Source organism: Neodiprion lecontei, chromosome 4 (genome assembly GCF_021901455.1).
Source record: "Neodiprion lecontei isolate iyNeoLeco1 chromosome 4, iyNeoLeco1.1, whole genome shotgun sequence".
Classification (NCBI taxonomy): Eukaryota; Metazoa; Arthropoda; class Insecta; order Hymenoptera; family Diprionidae; genus Neodiprion; species Neodiprion lecontei.
The window spans coordinates 987,585-1,004,449 of record NC_060263.1 but is presented as its reverse complement, the minus strand read 5'-3'; the positions used below and the strand labels follow the sequence as shown (position 1 = coordinate 1,004,449).

General features: G+C 40.4%; 1 protein-coding gene across 4 annotated transcripts in view; it reads right to left on the bottom strand.

Moving 5' to 3' along the window:
* The window catches only part of LOC107221175 (zinc finger CCCH domain-containing protein 13), a 116,333-nt gene that overhangs the window by 60,686 nt on the left and 38,782 nt on the right, over positions 1-16,865 (bottom strand). The gene's annotated exons all lie outside the window — the stretch shown is intronic.

The following is a 16,865-nucleotide window of genomic DNA, read 5'->3' as shown; positions in this document are numbered from 1 at the left end:
TGTTTCGGACGAACACGTGGCTTACGACTGGGCTTGGTTTTCGGCGACTAAAGCTCGATGTTTCTTCATCCCCTCCTCCCCTATTCCTGCGTGGCTTGCCGGACCATGCAAGGATTTCCATACGAATCGCGCGCCCTCGCACGATTTGCTCGGAGGACGGAAGTTCCGAGGGATTTTTCAGTTATACCAAAACGAGACGACCGGACGCGTCCTCGCTCTCCGCATAATCTCGAGTTATTGCATACCTAATCCCGTTTTTTCATCCCCCTTCCACCCCCAGTATTTCATTGTCAGTCGCCAAAAGGATAACCACCGTACTCCGAATGAATTGTACTGTACAACGAATTATCATTAAGAATTAGAAAAACTGTGGCCGATTCGAATGAAATCACTCGCTGTTTAATAACACAGGTCACGACACTTTTTTATTTTTTTTGTCATCTCTTTTACGGGCCTATGCTCGAATAAATAAATTTGGATTGTGTAGATCGAGTAATAAGCGAAATCTTCGTTCGTTACTTGTAAAGTTTACTATTGTCTTTTTCACGTTGATAAATAAAAGATGATAAGCAAGTAAAAAAAAAAAAAAAAAAAACTTTCTATAATAAGACTGTTTTTTATTTTTTTTTCTTTCATTAGTTACGCGAAAGAAATCAAAATTAGACATTTAGAACCCGGACTGAAAATTCCGCGTCGACCGGTGTAGTTAATCATAATACAATTACTGCCTGGGGAAATAAATTAACCATTCAACTATACTTCTGATACGCGATCTTTTTCTCGCTCTCTTTCTCTCATTTCGCCGTAGGTACCGCAATTTGTCACGAAACTGGAATGTTTAACGCTCCCATTTTCCGCAGGGCCGCTTCTTCGACAGCTCGCGCGCATTTGTCAAAGTTAAACGATCATTTCGCAATCGCGCCTTGCGCGAAAACTCCTCCAACTCCTCGGCGTTCGGCCGAATTTAGCCTGCAGCCACACGAGCCGGCTACGCCTGGCAAGCTGTGTTGGATGTGTGTGTGCGTGTGCGTGCGTGCGTGCTTGTCGGATGTGTGTTCATGCTGTATCGATTGTTGGGGGCAGCGTGTTTGACACACGGGATACATGACGCAGTTAAACGATGAGAAATCACGGACACACTTATGATATATACGTAAGAGGTACCTGATATATTATGTGTTGCGCGTGTTCTCTGGGTGTAAAGGAAACACGAGGATTTAAGCGAAGCCAATTTGTCCGAAGTTTGGGGAAGTTGGAGAGAAATTGATGAATTTTACAGAGGGTGAAGAGAATCGAGGAGAAAACGATCGCGTGAAAAATTAACAAAGAACAGATAATTGAGGAATATGTAATTCGAGTCTGTGGGATTAATGATCGAAGTTCATTGATTTCAAATTAATCATGGAATTAAGAAATCGGAGGACAAATATTGAGAAGCGGAGAAAGAATGATGAAAATTTGCGTTCAAATCAAACAAAAATTAATAATAAAGAAAAATTTCAAGATTCAATATCGTTGATCGAAATAAGAAAATACGTCAAAAGAAGTCCTTTGATCCCCGATTCCTGCTACTCCGTATCGTCAAGGATTTCAGGAAAATCATCGACAAGCACAAAGTGAGAAGAAAGAAGAAAATAAAAGGAAAATAAAACCGGAAACGAAACTACGATACAGCCGGATACATGCAGCGTGAGTTGGGTATAAGTCGTGGCTATAAATACGCTCGTAAGCTTACAAGAGAGACGCGGAGAGCTTTAATGTAAACGAAACCTTGAAGGGCGTGTTGTGCGTTGTACATTGTTTATCAAGTTAACAACTGCAGTAGTCTCGGCAAAGTGCAACGCGAAGTACGGGACCAACTGGTAAGGCATCATGCTGCCGGGATGAGAGTGAAAACTGGAAGGTCTGTGGGGTGCGATAAAAGTAAAACGGATTGACGGCTCCGAGAAGTCGTTAAATGAGTCAGCTGTAGCTTACGTGACTTACACGGAGAGAAGAAGAAAGGAGCAGATTTTTCCTCAAAGCTGCAGGAAAAGAGAGACATATCAATGTTTTGGTCAAAAATATCGACGTCGACTGTATTTTTATAAATTTTTTTCTTTTAATTTTAATTACAAACGCAGCAGATTTTACTCTGCACACGGTGGTTTTCATTGTTTCTATAAAGGAAATTTTGCAAATTGGTGAGGCTGTTACGCACGTATCGCGAGTGACTAAATTCACCCCGAAGTTAGATTTTCGGGGCGCGGTTGACTCGTTGGTGGAAGAAAAAAAAACAATCTCCGCTAAACGAAATTAAAGGAATTCTAAGGTACTGACGTTGTGCATCATTTTATCTCGGGACGGAAAAATAAAATGTATATAAATAAAAAACCAGGAGTAAAAGGTGAATGAAGAGAAAAAAAAAAAACGAAAGAAAAAAAAAAGAACAGTCATAAATTGCGGGATATTTTTTCACGCGGCAAGCATAGCGCGAGAAACGATGACAGTGTGCTGTTGCGAGGCGTGAGGAAAAAGGTAAAAATATAAAATAAGGCGAAACGTGTATTCCTCTGTAGGGTGAAAATATGTGGCTACATATATTATATAAATATATACTATTACATGGTTGAACGTAGACTTTCGCGTAGAGGCTTCGAGAACGCGAAAGAAGAAGAGGTGGGAAAAAGCAAAATATTTGTCAACATAAATTCTTGCCTTACATACACCGTGTGTGGGGGTGTATTACACACGGAGTCTGGGCGTATATAAAAAAAAGTTTTTACACCTCGCGGTATGAAAGATTCGCATCCAAAAAGTTTCTTTCAGAATCGGGAAAGCGGGAAATTCTGTCCGGAGAAAAAGAAAAGGACGAAAAAGAAAAAAAAAAAAAAAAGAAAAGATTTCAGAACCGAATAATATCGTCAATACAACAATTTGATACACATATATTCGGTTATAATTTTTCACATTTTAGAGGATCGTCGTGAGAGTTTGTCAAACACCGTTTGCATGACAAACACCGGTTTACGCAAAACTTGAAAGTTTTGCACACGCGAATTGCTAATCGAGTTAATTCACGAGGCATGAGATGATCCACGTGATGCTATAATACAAGGTGGGATATAAGGTGTCTATGTGTGTGTATATATATATTACGTATCATCACGTGTGTACGGATAGGTACAAGCCACAAGTGTATAACAAAGGCTAGAAACGACAGGCCAGAATACAAACGGAGTGTCGAATCACCCCCTAAAGTGTCATTAGAAGACAAAGACTAGACTGCGGATAGAGAAATAAAGACAGCGAGAGAGAGAGAGAGAGAGAGAGAGAGAACAAACCGCTAGAACAGCGTAGAAAAGAAGAGGAATTCACTGCCTATAAAGGGAACCTTGGTGCGAATGGTTTCGACGTAACTTTTATCAACCGCTGGAATTCCGAAGCGATTTTTCTTCTTTTTTGTTTTTCCACAAAGTGAAAAAAAAAAAAAAATCAGGAAACAAAACGCATCGACAACGGGCAGGGAATTAAAAAAGAAAGAAACGCAACAAAAGTTTAAAAACCAGCGGAGAGTGTGGAAAAGCGGGGAATGAGTTTTCCTTATTCCCGATGCACGCCGGGGTTTCGGGACGCGAAGGAATCCCGGGTAAACTGTAATACATGACCTGCACCCACCCGATATTAAAACTGGCCCTGTGACAGCAGCGGAGGGCGTGAAAACGCCGCGGAAACGCCGCGAAACCTTCCTCGTTCCTGACTTCAATTCGTACAAGTGGTGATTCCGACCGAGTCACGGACACGGAGGGATTCCCTCGTTGAGTTATCGAGGCTGCATGATACGCCTTCAAATTCAACCAGGGACCTCGAATTAGATCTTATTGAACTGCACCCCGCCTAGGCGATATTAGCCGCGGGTACAAAAATTCGCGAGCCCAGAAACTCGTCTAGAGTGGAGGATAAAAATGAAAGAAAAAAAACTGTCTCGAGCGATAAAAAAGCTAGAGCTCAACGGTGCGGAGAAAATTTGTTATAAACAATTACGCGATGTGAGAGGAGTAGGTCATTGTTGTATTTTTTTTTTTTTTTCAGTACAATAGAATTTCGAACTTGTCGACAGGAAAAAAAATCGGACAAATAAAACGAGGAACTGCTGCGTTGTTTCCATTTTTGGAATGTAGTATTCATACGTTTCGTTTCCTACACATTCTTGATACGAATAGTATTTTTCGAAGAAATCGACAGAAAACTCGTGATATCTAAAACTCGACCTAAAAAAAAAAAAAAAATTACGAGAAACGAAGAATGAAAACGGATGAATGTGTCGTTTCTTATTCACATTGAGATATCCAACTTTTCGAATGCATGTTTTGATTCAAAAAAGTATAAATTTTATTGTACAATAGGTGAAATATAAAGTCGTTGAAGATGATACGAATGTAACGATTTTTTAAAATTTTTAACCACTATAACGAATCCACTATAACAAATTTTGGAAAATTGATCTTGGGTTCGTTATCGGTGGCCCGAAAAACGCCGGCTGCTAATTTCTACCAGAATCGGAATATTTTTAGCTTTTTTCCCACCACATTGAACCGTCGTTTTGGATTTCGTAATCTAACTTCAGATTCGCGATCAGCCACGCAACAAACCGACGAGTACCGATTACTATCAAAATCTAATTGTTTTGAGTTTTTTTCTTAAGCTTATCGAATACGCCAAATTTAGATTGCGCTAATCGGACCTTAGATTCATATTTAGTGACTGAAGAAACCTTACGGTACTAATTTTGATTCACATCCATTCATCCATTCTCGAAAGATCATCAATTTCATTTGATTATCTGAATCTTATATACTAAAATAATTGAAAATCTACCGTACCAATCAAAGTACCGAAAAATCATTGAAATTCGGTAACTCGTTCTCGACGTATCGTCGGACAAAAAAATTGATCATTGATATGATCTAATGAAAACTAAACTTTTCATTTCCGTTGTGATCGCAACAACTTCCTTTTTCGCTGAAAACAGAGAAACGTGAAGTTACAAGGAAAAAAAATAAATAAATAACGCAGCTTGATTTCCTACGCTGGGTGGTTGAGAGAGGTAACGAAATCATCTCTCCTCGTGACGAAGAGCCAATTAAAACGTCGGTTAGGGTATCGAGCGTGAATACACCCCGGGTGTATCAGGCGGCTTCATCCACGCGACGCTCCAATGCCTTGCGCCTGGGTATACGTGAAGGTATACGTACGAAGCAGACAGCCGGGGATTAACGCGTGTAGAACGAAGGTAGCGCCCTGCAGGGTGGTTGTTGTAGCTTATCGTTAGCCGAAGGGATTGATTCGCAATTTATTGCGCGGGAGCCGCGACCGCCGCACTCCAAAAATCAGGATACCGTTCGCTCTTTTGTTTCCCCCTTTGGCTGCCTTCTTTTTTCTTTTCTCTTTTACTGATACTTCATTCGATCACTTTTCAGCCAGCTCGTTCACGTTTCTCTATTTTCTATTCGCCCGCACCTATTTCATTTTTCGAGTTTTTCTTCTTCTTTTTTTATTTTTTTTTTTCGTTTTTTTTCTCCCGCCCCTTCTACTTTTTTGTCGTTATATCCCACCGCAACGTTTTATGGCCCGCGTCACTCGGGTTGTCAGAGTGATTTACATTCGAACACCGTATAATTACATCTGGGAATTTAAGGGCCGAGGGTTCGGTAGCGGAGGGCGGTTTTAGCGCGTAAAAAACCATCGCCGGAGTTCCGAAAATCGACGTTTGCATCGCTGGATGCTTTTTTTTTCGTTTGTTCCTTTTGGTTTTTTTCTTTTCAACTTGGGTGATTTTTTGGAACAATTTTGCTGTTCGGGGGAGGGGAGGAAAAAAATTACGCGAGAGTCAAAGAACCGGGTCTGAAATAAGAGGCGGATCGAACGAATGGGGAAAGATAGTCGCAAATGTGTTGTAAGTATAGAACAGCTCCGAGATTCGCTAGGGGTGGAACTTGAGATGGTAAAAAATTGGTATGATTTAAGAAAGGGTGGCAGGGGCGGGTGTTCTCAGCCGAGTCGTATAGCACTCGGCATTTCCGACAATTTATTTCTTCAAATGTTGATATTACGTGCCACTAGCCCGTTAGAAGGGAAGAGAAGACAAGAGAAGAGTAGAAAGCGAAGCGGAAGAAGAAGAACGTAAGAGAGAACGTATGAGAAAATAAGATAAGGTGCAGTAAGCGAAAAGTAAAAACAAAAAAAAAAAAAAAAAGAAATAAAAAATACCCAGGATGGGGAGGAAATAAAGAAAATCCCCTTGGAAAACAATAGCGCAATTATTTATCGCGGGCTCAAGGTGGGCGGGTACTATTCTCGTATTATATGTATATGTTTCGCTTCTTCTTTATTATATGCGCCGTTGCTTTTCTTTCTCTTATTCCGAAAGAGATAACGTGATAAACTGCACCGCGTGGCTTTCGAAAGAAGAAACGTAAATTTTATTCGGTCAAAAGGAAGAAAACGTCTCAAATTTTGTTACACCAAGATTTTCACAACGCCAATTTCCAGCTGTGTAGATGTTCGAAAATTTTCGTAGGCTCGAGAATAAATAGATGAATAAAATAAGTTGACAGCTCACTTCACAAATTGTTGTGAAGTCGAAATCTTTGATAACACTTGGTTTTCGGGCGAAACGATCAACTTTAAATTCTGTTTGGAAGAAGTCTGTAAGTCTCAAGGGTGGAAAATTGAAAAAAAATTCAGAAATAATTTACACAGTCGTACCACATAAAATGGTTGTCTTCTCTTTAGAGTTTAAGAAACTTTAGAAATCAAAATAAAACAAATCTCTCAATTCAGTTCTGAGCTTACTGAATGCAAAAGAAAAAAAAAAATTACAATTTGGTACGAATTTCTGCTGAACTTCGGTTGATCTTCTACGACAAATGAATTGATGAGTGGCATTTTTTATTTTTTTTTATCAGAAAATTTATTCTTTAGTGACGAAAAATTGATTTAACATACATATCTACGTATACATCACCGAGTGGATAAAAAAAATTATCCCACGTAATAAAATGTGTATTTTTTCCTGTAGCTAAAATTGGATAAAACGTTTTTGAGACCGTTGTACCGCCTCAATTCATCAAGATCTAAAAGCCTCGAGTAAATTCGTTGAAGCTCACGCGGCGGAGTTACGAATGGAATCGGCAATACACTCAGAGAGGCGCGGTTTTCCTTCCGTCTCGTAAAAAAAAGGTCGAAATTTCTGGTCACAGGGCCCTGCTGAATTACAATGAATGAAAAAAGTAAATTCGGGGGCGGGGGGGGGGGGGGGGGGGGCAAAGGAAGCCGCGAGGGGCTGAAGTGTCGAGGGGTTGAAAACGCCTCGAATTATATTGTAATTTGTCAACGGAAGGAAAAGCAGCTCGCCTCGAGACGAACGTCGTCGTCGGGGAAACGAGAGGAGCGAATTAAAGGGAGAAAAATAGTCCTATAAGTTGGACGGCTCTGCTAAATGGATTCTTTGTAATCTGATTCTCTACGGGCCGCTGCTGCAGATTCACTCAGTGATATTAATGATTTCGAGAAGCTCGGGCCGTTCGTCACTCGATCAACCCTTGATTCCTAATAAATCAATTGCGAAACTTGTTAAATCAATAAAACAGGAACCTTGGAGGTTTTTATCGAGGCAAAAATAAAATTTTTGAGGTTCCTCAAAATCTCTCTGTAAAAACTAGTGCTGCGCGATTAATAAATTAATACTTCTTCCGATCAATCGATTAATCAACGGTACCGGTGGATCGATTAATCGAAGTTGACTTGTAATAATTGTTCAGTTTAATCGTTATACGAATCGAAATCGTCGATTAATCGATTGATCGTATATCACCGATGAAAAAAAAAAAAAAAAAAAACATTCGAGATACTAAATTACTGTTGAAACTTGCCCAAATTTACGATGACATTAAGAAACAAATGAGAAAAAAACACCGAAGCACATCTTGGGTGCAGTGAAGACGGAACGACACTGTTGGACATAGCGAGGAGAATCTCTGAAAATGCAGATATTCCCGTGCACGAGGAAAGTTGGAATTGGTCGAGGACCCGAGGGTTAACAGAGGAGTAGGTATCGATGGTGGTGGTGAAAGCTCGCGTTCGCCAACCGCTGTGAGATGCCGGAACGAGTCCTGCATCCGCAGAGAAGATCCATACATATTTATGGGAGATTATTTTGGGGGTAGTCGTATCGTCCGTATAATATACACCAAGAAGTCTCGGATACTGGAGGGTGGATGAACAAGACGCTCTCACGCATGGTCGGAAGCGTAGCTGCGGCACAATCAAATTCTCGTTTATTATTTGAAATTTTGAAAATGTTGAACGTCGTTGTAAATAATCACGGTATTTATGGCGATTCGATCGCGAGATTGTCGCGAAGGATTTATTAAATTTATGTATCTCCTGTGGAGCTACGACTAGACTTTTACGAAGATGTATGGAAAAAGGAGTGAGTACTAAACTGCTGTGAAGAATATTTATTTTTCACCGAGTTCCGGTAAAGATCAGTATCATTGAGGAGTAAAGCCTAAGAAATTTACTCAACCTTTTACCACTCAAAAGAGACGGAAATAAAAGTTCGATACCTAATTTACTATTTTTACAATCTCAGTATTTTTTCTTGTTCTTTAAATTTTCAGGAAAATCATCTATATATTAATTTAACCGATACATGTAACGATAGAGTATAATTATGATTCTTACGACTTAGCCCTGATTAAGAAAATAATTGCTGACGGAAAATAAATACAACAAATATTTTCTCAATTTTTCGGTTTTGAATTTCCGAATTGATTCGTCCCCGCGTTACATGCATATATATATATATATATATATATATATATATATACATATTACATCCGGTTTTTGCAACCGAGTTTTCGTCAACGCTGTTTAAAATCCTGCCCGACACGACGCGACGGTTTGTCCGCGCCGGTTTTTCGACGGCTCGTTTGTTCTCTCGAACCATTTTGCGCAATTTAACGAGAAAAGTTTTCAAATTATGCCCCCGCCGCTTCCGCTATCCGGTCTTCCGCCGCTACACTCCCGGTCCTTTTAGGTACCGGTCTCACTTTTATCTATGTATTACATATACATACACACACACGTACATATAATCGCGGTATGAATATTTCACATCAATATTTCCACTGATTTTCCATTTCACTCCGTGACTCTTTCTCTGTATTAATTTTTCAACACCGTTGAAAAAGAAAAAAAAAAAAACTTTTCATTAACGACGAAGAATATATTTTTGTTTTATTTATTTATTTTTTTATTGAAAATTCATTCGTTTCCGTCCCCCCTTGTATGAACCAAATTCACCTGCGTGAATCTCGAATCGCGTTGCAAATTACGCGGGGGGAAAAATTAAAATTTGATTTAACGCAAATGTATTTATTTATTTGCACTGCAGGGCGGGGCGGGGATTGTAAATTAATAGGTCAGAGAGCTGTAAATTAAAGACACCCACCCTCCCGCATCCCCGTCACTCGCAACAGGTTAGTCAGGGTCGGTCTTTCGTCCCAAGGGATTTAATCTCGCGTGACCCATAATATCCTCGACTCGACGTTTCCCTTTTTTTCCCAACGTCGTATATCCAACACCTGCCACGTCCTAATTAATTCCCCCTCCCCCGGCTTCGTCATCCAAAACTATTCAACAATCCATGTTCCGAATATCGGAGTTGAAAAAAAAAAAAAAAGAAAAAAAGAAACTCTTCGACATCAGACATCTTGTGTACCTGGTAAAATGTCGCATTTTTTGTTTTTTTCTTCTTTTATTCTCAAAGTAACGAATCGTAACAGGAACCAGCGCGTACTTTCGTTCAACCCTCAGGCAGAAAGCGAATGAGAAATTATAGTAAATGATAAAATGAGAAAATTAGAAAATTGAATTGCGGGAGGGGGTGAAACTTTCGTTCCAACAAAACATGAGGCAAGTTCCACGTGGCGTGAAATTATTTGGCGTAAAAATGAAAAGGGCGGGTGACGGGATGATTCTTTAAAGCGTAAGGCAGGCAGTAACGCGTTTCGGGCGTCCCTCGCAGTAGGGCCAAATCCCCCGGGTTTAATCTCGCGAGTATTCGCATTTGGGTAACACGACGCAGAGACCGGAGTGACATCACGGGCCACTAGATAGCCGGCTAGCTGCTGGCCGGATTTTTGCAGACAGTAATTACAATTTGGTTGTTTTTAGCGTCGAGTGCCGCTGCGGCGGCGTCTGGCTCTGACACCTCTGCCAGGCTCCTGTTGCAGATCCGGCTATTCGGTATCCGGGAAATACACGCGTAACGGACGGATTAAACAGCTGCAAATTGGCAGCCATTCGCGATTTGCCAAATTAATAACAGCCATCGGAGATTAAGGGAGTGGAGTAATTGCGACGGAGTGAACAAGGCTGGGATGATAAATTTTGACTGACGAGAAAACCCATAATCAGTTGAATTTGGAAGGATATAAAAAAAAAAAAATAAAATAAAAAGAATTTATAATTCACGATATTGTCAGGTTGATTGTGAAAATATATTACCCTTGATTTTAGTATTTATCGGCTTTCGATGTTTCAAAAATCCGTGAATTAAATTTTCACGTACCTGCTCCGTACATTCGATACTGTGGAGCGGGGTGATTCAAGTTCCGAATTTGAAAAGTTCCGAAAGCGTCCAATTCCGCATTATTTGATGGTGAAACTTGAAGCTGAGAAATCAAACCTGTACGAAACAACAATGATTCGAACGGTCGGAAAGCCGATGGCTCGAAGTTCGGAAAAGAAACTTTCGATAGAGTAAAATTTCGAAAATTAAAATAGACTCACACGACGTAGTTCGATCAACGAGTGGGCGTGAACAATGAGAAAAACCGATAGTCAAAATGACCAGAATTACGAACGTGAATATGTCGAAAATCCAAAACAAAGAAAAATCAAAGTGACGAAATTTCACCAAGCCAGAAATTTTCCGCCCCGATATTCTGCCTTTTTTATACAATACTGTACAAATTTCACATACCGAATCCTGGCCCTCCTCGATATTATAAAAAAATTTCACAAAAATTCAGACCCGACTTACATCTGGTCTACGAGGTATAAAAATTTCCCACCCTCCTTCGGCCGTTTAGCAAAGTGGTGGAATAAAATTAGAAATCGCACCGACTGCAGAGTTTCATAACTTTCTACCGCTGCAGGGGTTTTATTGCAGAAGCAGGGAGAAGAAACGAGCGCGAATTACAGGTTACAATTTTCACGTAGGTGGGTTAGGTTGGCTGGTTGGTTTGTTATACATCGAGCGTGGATCGTGCAAAAAGTGAAGCGGGGTGGAAATGTAAGGCAAAGAAGATGGTACGTACCTACCGTCGCCCTTAAAGCGAACCGAACGAATTAATTCGGTAAGAATGAAAACTCCGAGAGCAAAGTAAAACTTCCCGCCGACTGTGTGCCAACTTCGCTCGTATTGTACACCTACGTACGTACGTATATACGTATATACGTATACATATATATTCGCAGGCTGCTGCAGCGAGACTCGTCTCGGCAATCGCGATATTCGCAACTCGGATACAATTAAATTCCTTCGTCTTTCTACCGCGCAAAGTTCAGCCCCGTTTTAGACTGCAGCAAGCGAACCGAGAGCTCCAAGTGGAAAATGTAACTCGATGAATGGTCGCCTCGATCTCTGCTGCAAGTCTCCGAGAACCGCGTCGAAACCCGGAGAGTTTCCGCCTTTTCGTAATAACTTGCCTAATTTCATCCCTGGGTTAGAAATTCAGTTTGAAAATTTTTCACCTCACCCTAATAACGAGCGTCCTCCTCGAGGTTCTTCAAGGAATTCCACCGAGTCTGATCGGTATAATTTTCAAGCTCTGTTTTAGAGTGGCTAAACTCGATTTAAAATTACGAAAAGGGTGAGGGCTGATTGTGGATAAAACAAAAGTTCAAAAATACGACGAATGATAAATTTTTCAACATTCATTTGCTGTACTCCAATGCCCAAAGCTGGTAATATTTTAGCAGGCATCGACTTCTCATCGTCGAAAAATAAAGTATATACAACGAATAGAAATAGGATTGGTTTTGTCGTTTGCTTCCTCCTTTGATGAAAAAAAAAATAGACAAATAAAAATAAAGGAGGACAGAAAACATTCGACGTCGTCTCCATTAAGGGGAGTTAAACCTCCTTAAGTGCAGCTAATGCGATGTAAAATGTAGAGAACACGCACGTCGCTGCCTCGTGTGAGGAACCACCCTTCTCTCCCTCTCTCCCTCTCTCTCACACACGAGTAACCGAACCCCCGGCACTGAGCAAGTGCCAAGATTTACACAGAGTGAAATTTGCAAATTGAGGTCGGGAAGGGTCGGATGTGCACGGAAACACCTGCGCCAATCTACGTCGCCTGGCGCCCCCTGCCTCGGAGAAGGACAAAGAAATTGAGAGGAGGATAGGAAGATGTGTAGAGAGGGTGGGAGAACGGGGCTTTGTAATTTACGGTTCACATCCTCCTCCTCCTCCTCCTCCTCCTCCTCCTCCTCCTCCCCCTCACCCCGTCATCCAGGTCATAAAATAATCCCGAATCGCGAAATCCCGAGGTTCCCGCGACTTTTCGCGCCCAACTCTGGTACAACTTTCTGAACAAAACGGGGATGCTGTCCGGCATGCATGTACACATATATGTGCATATACGTATATGGTGCATTCCACGCCAACTCGGTAAACGGTTGACCCTGACATTTTTTTAATTTCACCATGGATTTTTCCTGTACGTTGTAGTACGACCCCTGAAGAGCTTCGAAAAAATTTTTGTAGCTATTTAACCACTCGTCTTTACCTTGTGAACTATGAGAACCATCTCAACAACACCCAAATTGATTTTCATGAAACGGGGAAAAAAAAAAAATATTTGATTCTCGAAATGAAACATTTTCACGCAAGATTCAGAGTGTGATGTCGTTTCTTTCTATTTTCATACCGGTTAAAAATCTATTACACTACATACCGCATCTCCGATTTAATAACCGATATTTTAAATTGTTTCTCCAGTGTTAAAACACACTCGTAATTTTTTTCAAAATTTCATCACAGATTTTGAACAAGTATGAAAATAGAAAAAAATAACGAGACGCCACGCCAATGTTTAATTTCCGTAACCAAATGCTTCTATCTCCTTTCGCAAAAATCAATTTGGGCATTTTTGAGATGGATTTAAAAAATCGTAGGGTAAAATCGAGCGATTAAAAGAACGTGAAAATTTTGTCGGTCACTCTTCAGGGGTCACGGTAGCGTAGGATGAATTCTTGGTGAAAATGAAAAATGTCAGAGTCAACCGTTTGCCGAGTTGGCGTGGAATGCCCCGTACATGGTACGTGCAAACGCATCACACCCTCCGGGGGTGAGAGAGCGTGAAACAACGTCGGTTCCCGGAGTATGCAAATATATGATACACCGCTCTGCCGTCTCGCTGCTGAATCGTCCCGCAGAATTGTCGGAGGGAAAAAAGAACGTTGTAATTACGGTAACGACGACGGAGGTCGAGGGGTTGAAAAAATCAAGGTGTTAAAGGCAGGCGGGGCGAAGAAAATCAAAGAACAACGTCAAAGTTTCATGTTTATTTTCAGGCCAGTTACCGACCTTCTTTTCGCTGATTCTTTCGCACGTTCATTTCCTATCCTTCTCGCAATCTCTCGCTCTGATACCGGACTGCCTTAATTTTTTTCCCAACTTTCCCAAACGTTGAATCGAAGAGAATTTGTTTGAAAACAAAAAAAAAAAAAAAATACGACGAAACTATATCGAGCTTACTTTCGGTTTTAAGGCAATGAGCTAACAATAAAATCGAAATTATCAACTTCGAACGATGACGAACAAAGTCCAGCGTGGAAAACCGATAACGGATCGGTGATCAGGCGAGAACGAAAGGATATAGAAATCGAGCTTTAACGTTCATCGATCGTCCGATTGAGCTGCGCTGAAGAATCGAAGGCGTCTTTTATACCTGTAATTATCAAGAACGAGACCCGCCAGCAGCAAAGTAATAATAAAAAGAAGGATGCGTAGCTTGCTTTACAATTAGATAGAGTAGCCTGCAGCAGTTGATAGGCAAAAGAGCTGCGAGGATGAAAATACAGTGCAACTAACAGGATGCGTCTCTTTTAATTAAACTATGTACCTGCAAAGGTGTCTTCTACGTGTGTGTTTATCCCCTTTCATGTATACGTACGTATATATATATATACATTTATGTATAAAAAGGTATCCACAGTAGATCACACAGCGGATAATTAAATGCGCCAGAAGGAACAAACGTATCTTCAGGGTTGTTGCACGTTAAAACGTTGTTGCGTTAGGATTGTTTACCTCGAAGATACGCCTCCGCGTGATAGCTTCACTCGTGTTTGTATGCATGTGCATTATAAACGTGGATAGACGAATTTCACGCTCGGACGATTTATAGGAAACGTGAATTTTCCTGCAGTCGCCCGAAACACTTCCGACCTTGTGCAAATGAGAGACTGGAATTTGATGAATTTTCGAGAAACGAGCTATCGGAGGAGGAAAAAAAAGACCGTCACATTTAATCCACGGTTAGGTGATAAGAGGGAATTTCATGCGAACCCAACCACCTTCTGACCCTCATCATTTCCGATTGTGTATGGTAAAAAAAAAAATTCCGTAATTGTCCCAACTCTGAAACAGTACCCTGAATTTTTTAATCAACTGTTCAATTGCATGTAATTATTTGAAGTGATTTTGAAAGGGATCTTTTCTTAAATCCTCAAACAATTCTCAAAAACTGTAATTTCTATTCCAAACATTTAAAGACCGGGCCCATGATGGACCGATTTCTTCCACATTTTCTTTCAGCATAATCAATTTTTTACCCAATTAAAACATTGCTTCAACGATCTGAAAATTCTGTAAGAATTCTCAAAACTTCTATTTTTCAATTAGGACATTTCTAGACCGGTTTCATTATGCAGCGATTTTTGTCTACTTTTTCCCACGTTCAACTTTGTTTATCAACTTCATAATGAAACCGGTCCGAAAATATTCCAAATGAAAAATGGAAGCTTTGAGAATTTTGGGAATTTTCTGACCGCTTAAACATCATTTTAGTTGATCAAACAAATTGAACGCGCAAAAAAAAAACTGTAAAAAAATCGGCCCATGAGCCCGTTCTCGAGATGTTTTTAAAAAAAAATACAGCTTTCGGGAATTTTTTGAGAATTCTAAAAATGTTCCTTTTCAAAATCCCTTTCGATACTTCTAAATAATTGAGCAGTTGGATAAAAAATCTGAGGGTACTGTTTCAGAGTTGAAATAATTGCAGACAAAAATTTGAACAAAATGAAAAATGGCGAGGGTCAGACTTTGGTTGTGTTCGCATGGATTTCCCCGTGAAGACATTTTTTGTGACCTAGCAAAAACGAGGGGGCAAAATAAAACGAAAAAGCAACAAAACACACGTTACGGTGTAGGCATGTACGTTGCATCGTCGTCTTTCATTTCTTCCGTAAACCTACGCGACTTTTTATCTTTCTCGTTTCGTATACCGACAGGCAATGATGTACGGTTGAGACGATTTTCGCTCCTTGTTTCTCTCTCTCGTCACAATTCGAAAGGTCTGTGTCTATACACTGATACAATTTTCCCCGTGACGTAAGATTAACTTTTTCACCTCGTTTCGTTCTCTTCACCTCCCCTGCTTTCTCCACCCCATCGCACAGCTCGGGGTGTCGGATCGCCGGCGTTTTTATGCTCTTTTTCACATCCCGGGCGTTGGTCAGGAGGGTCGCGAAAGCCGGTGGAAAAAAGATAGAGGAAAATAAAATACAGAGAGCCAGCATCCAGCAGCCTCGCTCTCGGCATCGGCTTAGGATTTTAGTTCTGACAACCGCAACGCGTGCCGCAAACTATATCAAGCTTAGTAGCCGCGGGTAACGGTAGCGATTTTTTTCATTCTCCGATTCGCTTTATCCTCTTCCAAGTCTTCCTATAACGTACAAAAACTAGACGATAAAGAGAAGGAAAACATACAAACAAAACTTTGAACTGCAAGTTGATTGAAGTTTTTTTTTTTTTTTCTTTCTAATTTTTTTCTTCTTTTCTTTTAGTTTTAGTTTTTGTCTCGACTTTTCTCTTCGAAGCGATAGAACGAAGCGGTTATTTCTCCTTCGTTTTCTTCTCCCTCGTATTAGCTTCTTTTTCAGTACAAAAATGAAGAAAATTAAAAAAAACGTCGACAAGAGCGTCTCTTGATATTATTACGTCGCGTTAGGCTACAAGCGGAAATTGGATCGAAGATCGCGTTGTCTCGATTCCGGTATAATGGATGTATCGAGTATCTCGACTTGATAAATACAACGCTGCACGTTACGTCGGCACCTCGTCTATTATATAAGATTATACATTTATTATGTACATAGATAGCAACGTACATGGAAAAAAGTAACAACAATATGGGATTTGCCTGTCGATAGAAAAAAACCGGTTTTTTTTTCTTCTTCTTCTTCTTCTATCATACCTTTTTCATTCATTCAGTTTCTTTCTTTCTATCCTCCCTGTTACCTGACAGATTTATAGGAAACTGTACGTACCAGCACACGGTCTCAAGTGCACAGCTGCATTCAGCGAAACGCCTTGATATGAAAAATGTATGAAAAACAGGCGGAACGTGTTACTGCTGTAATATATCGGCTGCAGATCGAAGCACGAGGGAGAGAGAGAGAGAGAGATGTAAAGAAGAGAAGCTCACAAAAGATGTGAAAGATGTGCTGAGAGAAGAATTCCCGAAATATTGCAATTTTTCCCTCTTACCATTCCCACATTTGATAATTTTACTATGCGTTTT